Here is a 9,174-nt window from a genome sequence, read left to right as displayed (position 1 = left end):
CTGACCACATCTGGTCCACAACACAGCAGGTGGACCACCGCCACCTGACCTGACCACATCTGGTCCACAACACAGCAGGTGGACCACCGCCACCTGACCTGACCACATCTGGTCCACAACACAGCAGGTGGACCACCGCCACCTGACCTGACCACATCTGGTCCACAACACAGCAAGCCAGGTGGACCACCGCCACCTGACCTGACCACATCTGGTCCACAACACAGCAAGCCAGGTGGACCACCGCCACCTGACCTGACCACATCTGGTCCACAACACAGCAGGTGGACCACCGCCACCTGACCTGACCACATCTGGTCCACAACACAGCAGGTGGACCACCGCCACCTGACCTGACCACATCTGGTCCACAACACAGCAAGCCAGGTGGACCACCGCCACCTGACCTGACCACATCTGGTCCACAACACAGCAGGTGGACCACCGCCACCTGACCTGACCACATCTGGTCCACAACACAGCAGGTGGACCACCGCCACCTGACCTGACCACATCTGGTCCACAACACAGCAGGTGGACCACCGCCACCTGACCTGACCACATCTGGTCCACAACACAGCAGGTGGACCACCGCCACCTGACCTGACCACATCTGGTCCACAACACAGCAGGTGGACCACCGCCACCTGACCTGACCACATCTGGTCCACAACACAGCAGGTGGACCACCGCCACCTGACCTGACCACATCTGGTCCACAACACAGCAAGCCAGGTGGACCACCGCCACCTGACCTGACCACATCTGGTCCACAACACAGCAAGCCAGGTGGACCACCGCCACCTGACCTGACCACATCTGGTCCACAACACAGCAAGCCAGGTGGACCACCGCCACCTGACCTGACCACATCTGGTCCACAACACAGCAGGTGGACCACCGCCACCTGACCTGACCACATCTGGTCCACAACACAGCAAGCCAGGTGGACCACCGCCACCTGACCTGACCACATCTGGTCCACAACACAGCAGGTGGACCACCGCCACCTGACCTGACCACATCTGGTCCACAACACAGCAAGCCAGGTGGACCACCGCCACCTGACCTGACCACATCTGGTCCACAACACAGCAAGCCAGGTGGACCACCGCCACCTGACCTGACCACATCTGGTCCACAACACAGCAGGTGGACCACCGCCACCTGACCTGACCACATCTGGTCCACAACACAGCAAGCCAGGTGGACCACCGCCACCTGACCTGACCACATCTGGTCCACAACACAGCAGGTGGACCACCGCCACCTGACCTGACCACATCTGGTCCACAACACAGCAAGCCAGGTGGACCACCGCCACCTGACCTGACCACATCTGGTCCACAACACAGCAAGCCAGGTGGACCACCGCCACCTGACCTGACCACATCTGGTCCACAACACAGCAGGTGGACCACCTCCACCTGACCTGACCACATCTGGTCCACAACACAGCAGGTGGACCACCGCCACCTGACCTGACCACATCTGGTCCACAACACAGCAACACGGACCTTCTGACCACCACACACACGTGTATGGAGGACCATGTGGACCTGACCAAAGGCCTAGGTGGACCTAGGTGAAGTGTAGACCCCTCATCTTTCCACCTCATCTTCACGTTCTTTCTCAGCTGGACCTGCAGGTGGTACACCCACTCCGGGTTCCGCTGGTGTGATACATCACGACGGATCACAAGGGTTTTCTAACGACCAAACGAGGCAATTGTAAACTCTCGTCTCAAGACGCAAGGACGTGTGGTCCACAGACACAACAGAAGCAGGCCTGATTTTTTTCCAGAAGACCTCCTGACGCAGACCACATCGCTCAGGGGGTCTGCAGGAGACGCCCTCAGTGTGTGTGTGTGTGTGTGTGTGTGTGTGTGTGTGTGTTGCTACATACACAAGAGAAATTGACAGTGATGTGATCTTGCAACTTATGGAAATCCTGCATCAGCTTGTGTTCGTAAAGTGTTGCAAGAACAATATATATACATTGGCAGTTTATATGGTATATACAGTGGCAGTTTATATCGCATATACAGTGGCAGTTTATATGGTATATACAGTGGCAGCTTGTATGGTATATACAGTGGCATTTTATATGGTATAGACAGTGGCAGTTTATATGGTATATACAGTGGCAGTTTATATGGTATATACAGTGGCAGTTTATATGGTATATACAGTGACAGTTTATATGGTATGAGAATTATCCTGAACTCAAAAACTTTTCGACCGGTGGTTTTAAACTGACCATTGAGACCTTAATGACACTAGTAGTTGATGAAACATAAGACCACATAACTAACCAACCACATAACTAACCAACCACATAACTAACCAACCACATAACTAACCAACCACATAACTAACCAACCCCATAACTAACCAACCACATAACTAACCAACCACATAACGAACCAACCTAGTAACGAAAACTAACGCAAGTGTTGTGAGTGGTTCACTGTGGTGTTGTGGTTTGAGCGTGGGCCACACACACACACACACACACACACACACACACACATACACACACACACACACACACACACATACACACACACACACACACACACACACACACATACACACACACACACACACACACACAGGAGGAGGTATGGGGTACGTGTGGTCAGGGGTAGGTGGGAGGGGGGGCTGTGCTGACCACCAGTGTGTGGTTGTGCTGACCTTGCTGGTCATGGCGCTGACCCCAGCCACGCTGACCTTCAAGTTCGAGATAGGTCAGTGCAGGAGGTACCCTGTGGTCAACGACTTCCGGCCAGACCAGGTCAGTTTGTTGTTGTTGTTGTTTACTGCTCTGTTCTGATGGTATTCTTGATGTAAACAAATACAAAAGGGGGGGGAGGGGGTCAAGCGCGACACAGACTGACTGACCCCCCCTCTCCCCCCCCCAGTTCTCAGGCACGTGGCACGTGGTACAGACTGACTGACCCCTCCTCTCTCCCCCCCCCAGTTCTCAGGCACGTGGCACGTGGTACAGATGACGAACACAGCAGCGCGTTGCTACACCCTCACCTTCAGCCCAGGCCAAGATGGCAGCGACTTCACCATCATCTTCAGGTCCAGCCAACACTCACTCACTCACTACTGTCATCTACACACACACAGAGAGAGAGAGAGAGAGAGAGAGAGAGAGAGAGAGAGAGAGAGAGAGAGAGAGAGAGAGACCAATGGGTGCCTCTCCTACCGTGTGTGTGTGTGTGTGTGTGTGTGTGTGTGTGTGTGTGTGTGTGTGTGTGTGTGTGTGTGTGTGTGTGTGTGTGTGTGTGTGTGTATGTGTGTGTGTGTGTGTGTGTGTGTGTGTGTGTGTGTGTGCGTGTTATCCTCACTTGGCTACGTATTCTTGTGTCATTTCTTACATTTATTTAAGCGTGCATGTGATCAGATATATTAATTACCTTTCATAAGTGTAATATAATTACCTTTCATAATTTTGATATAATTAACGCCAAAGCTTAATCTGATCAGTTCAAAATAACGTCTTTAAATAACCCATGTGTGTTGCTTGACGTGTCTTTGTTCATACTAGAGAAGAAAAAAACACGCGAGAACGGTGTCTTTGTTCGTACTAGGTAAAAAAAATAAGATAACCCTTGTTCATACTGGAAAAATAAGAGAGCGGTCGCAGTGACCTTGTTCATCCTCGGGAAAAAATGTATATGTGGGTAAATACAAGGCGCGGGAACACCTTTATACTCTGTTCATACTAGGTAAAAAAGAAAGCAGGAACTACGACCTTATATGTACTACGTATAAAGTCGAAAATAGACGCGTGGGAGCAATGACCTTGTTCATGGTAGGGGGAAAATGGCGCGGAACCGTACCTGGTGACGTCAGAGGGTCTGGCAGGGCTGCCAACACTCGACATATTAATTTATTTTCTTTTTTTTATCTGAGTTTTGGCGGCGTGCCTGGCGGGCGACCTGTCATGAGGTCACGTCATGATGTATGTGGACGGCTGGGTCACCAGTGGCTGCCAAATACCTGAACCAAAGCCAGGTATAGAAAGACAGGGGTACATACATACATACGGTACAGTACACATGTGTATGATCACACACACACACACACACATACATACACAGACAGACACACACACACACCTACACACACACGAGTGTACCCCCCTCCGTACAACACAAGTACAACCAGGTCAGCCCACAGTTCAGGAAGACGGTACAGCACCACCCCGCCACCATCATCACCTGCCAGCAGAGAGAGATCCCCCGTCCCTTGGTGGCAGGTCGACACCTGTACAACCACACATAGAGCCTCATCCCAGCTGGTGCAACCCGCTACAACAACAACACTCCTCACCAACAACAACAACAACAACCATTGTCAACAACAACATCAACAATAATAACAATCAATATACACCTCCCCCTACCCCCCCCCCCCGCGCCCCTTGTTATAACTACAATGTCTTTATTAATTATTCATAACGAAACGAACGTTCTTTATCATTATAGTTATTAACATTATTATTATTATTATAATAATAATAATAATAATAATAATAATAATAATAATAATAATTATTATCATTATTATTATCATTATTATTATTATCATTATTATTATTATTATACTACTAATAATAATTATTATTATTTTTATAATTATCATTATTATCATTATTATTATTATTATTATTATTATTATTATTATTAGTATATTGAAAGCTTCAGTCACGGACAACAATAATAATAATAACAACATTATGTTATATGCTTACGTCATGACTGTCACTTTCATGAGAAAGACAAAACAAAAACGGGAAGAGGAAAGAAAACGGGTGAAGGTCGGCCAACCCTGGCGTGGCCGCCATTGTTAACGTTGCTGACGTTTGAGGCGTCCGCCATTGTTTATGGTACGCATGACGTCACGCATGACGTCACGCATTACCACCTCTACAGGATGTTAAACACACACACACACACACACACACCAGTGCCCCACCTAAACTTCCTCCACACATTCGTAATTACACAGAAAAAAAATAAAGAACAATGACTTGGCGAGGTGAGAGAGAGAGAGAGAGAGAGAGAGAGAGAGAGAGAGAGAGAGAGAGAGAGAGAGAGAGAGAGAGAGAGAGAGAGGTGTGGAGGTGTGGAGGTGTAATGTGTGGTGTTCCTTCTTCATCTTCAGGAAGCAGTTGTGGGGGTTGAGCGCAGGTGGGGTGTACAACGCCATAACCTTCACCACGCTGGCCTACAACCTGGCCTTCAACGGTGCTCAGATGGTCCTCACACTGCCCACTGGTGAGTCAACAACCCCCCCCCCCCCCACACTGGTGAGTGACCCAACCCCCACTGGTGAGTGACCAACCCCCCACTGGTAAGTGACCAACCCCCCGGCCCTCCCCCCACTGATCAATGACCCACCCCTCCACTAAGTACCCTCCCCCCCCACTGGCCCAGCCCACTGTGAGTCCCCCCCTCCCCCCCCCCCCCCCGGCTCGTTAACACAACAAACATATGATCAATAATTTTCTGAATTGACTAAACATGTATGAAGATATCTTGTTCCTCACACAGGTGTACCGTGCAGGTGTACCGTGCAGGTGTACTGTGCAGGTGTACTGTGCAGGTGTATCGTGCAGGTGTACTGTACAGGTGCACCGTGCAGGTGTACCGTGCAGGTGTACTGTACAGATGTACCGTGCAGGTGTACCGTGCAGGTGTACTGTACAGATGTACCGTGCAGGTGCACCGTGCAGGTGTACCGTGCAGGTGTACCGTGCAGGTGCACCGTGCAGGTGTCCTGTACAGGTGCACCGTGCAGGTGTACTGTACAGATGTACCGTGCAGGTGCACCGTGCAGGTGTACCGTGCAGGTGTACCGTGCAGGTGTACTGTACAGGTGCACCGTGCAGGTGTACCGTGCAGGTGTACTGTACAGGTGTACCGTGCAGGTGTACCGTGCAGGTGTACTGTGCAGGTGTATCGTGCAGGTGTACTGTACAGGTGCACCGTGCAGGTGTACCGTGCAGGTGTACTGTACAGGTGTACCGTGCAGGTGTACCGTGCAGGTGTACTGTACAGATGTACCGTGCAGGTGCACCGTGCAGGTGTACGTGCAGGTGTACGTGCAGGTGCACCGTGCAGGTGTCCTGTACAGGTGCACCGTGCAGGTGTACTGTACAGATGTACCGTGCAGGTGCACCGTGCAGGTGTACCGTGCAGGTGACCGTGCAGGTACGTGCAGGGACTGTACAGTGTGCAGGTTGTCAGGTGTACTGTACAGGTGTACTGTACAGTGTACCAGTGGCAGGTGCACCGTGCAGGTGTCACGTGCAGGTGTATGTACAGGACCGTGCAGGTGTACCGTCAGGTGACGTGCAGGTGTACCGTGCAGTCAGTGCTGGAACCCTGTGTCGTTACAGGTGCATGTGACTCGGGTGCAGGTGGATGACCGTGGAGTCTGGGCAGACCGTGGTGTACTGCTCAGTGTCCGGTGAAGGTGACCGTGCAGGTGTACCGTGCAGGTTCGTGCAGTGCACCTGGTGTCATGTACAGGTCACGTGCAGACGCTGTGTATGGTACAGGTACGTGCAGTGCACCGTGCAGGTGCCGGTCAGGGATGTACCTGTGCAGTGGCACCGTGCAGGTGCTACGGGTCAGGTCGTGCATGACCTGTGTCAGTGCAGTCAGGTGTCATGTACAGCTGTGTCAGGGCAGGTCAGTGGCTGACGCTGTCAGTGTCAGCGTGCAGTAGACCGTGCAGTGGTCACCGTGCAGGTACGCCTGTGTCAGTGGTAGTCGTGGCATGATGTGTCATGTCAGTCATGGTGACACCTGTGCAGTGGTAGTCGTGGCAGGTGTGTCAGGGGTCAGGTAGTGCATGGTACCGTGCAGTGTAGGTAGTGGCATGAACACCTGTGTCGTGTTTCAGGTCATTCTGGACGACGAGTCAGTGGCAGCAGTGGTGGACGTGACAGGGATCATCAGTGGTTACGCCTTGTAGGGCGGTCATGGAGGACCTGTGTTGGCCACATGGCATGCCTATCGTGGTCAGTCGGGCCATACCCTATTCAGTGGCCAGGTCAGTGGCATGACGCCTGTGTCAGTGGCCAGGTCAGTGGCATGACGCCTGTGTCAGTGGTCAGGTCAGTGGCATGACGCCTGTGTCAGTGGCAGGTCAGTGGCATGACACCTGTGTCAGTGGCCAGGTCAGTGGCATGACGCCTGTGTCAGTGGTCAGGTCAGTGGCATGACACCTGTGTCAGTGGTCAGGTCAGTGGCATGACACCTGTGTCAGTGGCCAGGTCAGTGGCATGACGCCTGTGTCAGTGGTCAGGTCAGTGGCATGACGCCTGTGTCAGTGGTCAGGTCAGTGGCATGACGCCTGTGTCAGTGGTCAGGTCAGTGGCATGACCGTGTCATGGATCGTGCTGACACCTGTGTCAGTGGTCAGGTCAGTGGCATGACGCCTGTGTCAGTGGTCAGGTCAGTGGCATGACGCCTGTGTCAGTGGTCAGGTCAGTGGCATGACACCTGTGTCAGTGGTCAGGTCAGTGGCATGACGCCTGTGTCAGTGGTCAGGTCAGTGGCATGACACCTGTGTCAGTGGTCAGGTCAGTGGCATGACGCCTGTGTCAGTGGTCAGGTCAGTGGCATGACACCTGTGTTAGTGGCCAGGTCAGTGGCATGACACCTGTGTCAGTGGCCAGGTCAGTGGCATGACACCTGTGTCAGTGGTCAGATCAGTGGCATGACACCTGTGTCAGTGGCCAGGTCAGTGGCATGACATCTGTGTCAGTGGCCAGGTCAGTGGCATGACACCTGTGTCAGTGGTCAGGTCAGTGGCATGACACCTGTGTCAGTGGTCAGGTCAGTGGCATGACGCCTGTGTCAGTGGTCAGGTCAGTGGCATGACGCCTGTGTCAGTGGTCAGGTCAGTGGCATGACGCCTGTGTCAGTGGTCAGGTCAGTGGCATGACACCTGTGTCAGTGGCCAGGTCAGTGGCATGACACCTGTGTCAGTGGCCAGGTCAGTGGCATGACACCTGTGTCAGTGGCCAGGTCAGTGGCATGACATCTGTGTCAGTGGCCAGGTCAGTGGCATGACACCTGTGTCAGTGGTCAGATCAGTGGCATGACACCTGTGTCAGTGGTCAGGTCAGTGGCATGACACCTGTGTCAGTGGTCAGGTCAATGTCTACTGCCCGTCCAATTGGGACGTGTGTGTGTGATAGATAGAGAGAGAGAGAGAGAGAGAGAGAGAGAGAGAGAGAGAGAGAGAGAGAGAGAGAGAGAGAGAGAGAGAGCCATAGGTCTCATTATCATTATCATTAATCATTAGGAATATTATTTACTAGTGTTATTATCACTATTATCATTATCAATTATCATTACAAGTATCAGTATCATTATCTTTAATTATTAGCAATATTATTTACTATTATCATTATCACTATCATCATTATTATCATTATTATCATTATTCACTGGTATCTTTATCAATTATCATTATAATCATTAATGATTATTATCATTAACTATTATCATTATTAACTATTATCATTATCAATTTCATTATTTTTATAATTAATTATTAGCAAAATTATTTACTGGCATCATTATCATTTATCATATCACTATTATCATTATCAATTATCATTATTATTATAATTAATGATTATCATTGCTATTTACTAGTATCATTATTAACTATTATCATTATCAATTATCATTATTTGTATCATTATTATCATTAATAATTATCATTATTATTTACTAGCATCATTATAAACTATTATCATTATCAATTATCATTATTTGTATCATTATTATCATTAATAATTATCATTATTATTTACTAGCATCATTATAAACTATTATCATTATCAATTATCATTAATTATATAGCATTATTATTTCCTAGTATCATTATCAATTATCATTGTTTGTAACATTATTAGTAATTATAATCATTATTTACTAGCATCTATTATCAATTATCATGATCAATAATTACTATTATCATTAGGTCTGGCCCCGCCCTACTGTTATCAATTATCATTATCATGATCAATAATTACTATTATCATTAGGTCTAGCCCCGCCCTACTGTTATCAATTATCATTATCATGATCAATAATTACTATTATCATTAGGTCTGGCCCCGCCCTACTGTTAT

At 49.4% G+C, this 9,174-nt stretch overlaps 1 long non-coding RNA gene across 1 annotated transcript; it reads left to right on the top strand.

Annotated features, from left to right (window-relative positions):
* Positions 1-1,464: 1,464 nt before the first annotated feature.
* On the top strand, positions 1,465-5,296 carry LOC139746577 (uncharacterized). The gene is made up of 3 exons (XR_011712176.1): positions 1,465-2,796; positions 2,983-3,089; positions 5,181-5,296. It is a non-coding gene; the product is annotated as an uncharacterized lncRNA (long non-coding RNA).
* The last annotated feature ends 3,878 nt before the right edge of the window (positions 5,297-9,174 follow it).

This window comes from Panulirus ornatus, chromosome 65, assembly GCF_036320965.1.
Source record: "Panulirus ornatus isolate Po-2019 chromosome 65, ASM3632096v1, whole genome shotgun sequence".
Lineage (NCBI taxonomy): Eukaryota > Metazoa > Arthropoda > Malacostraca > Decapoda > Palinuridae > Panulirus > Panulirus ornatus.
This window is presented reverse-complemented; position numbering and strand designations above follow the sequence as displayed.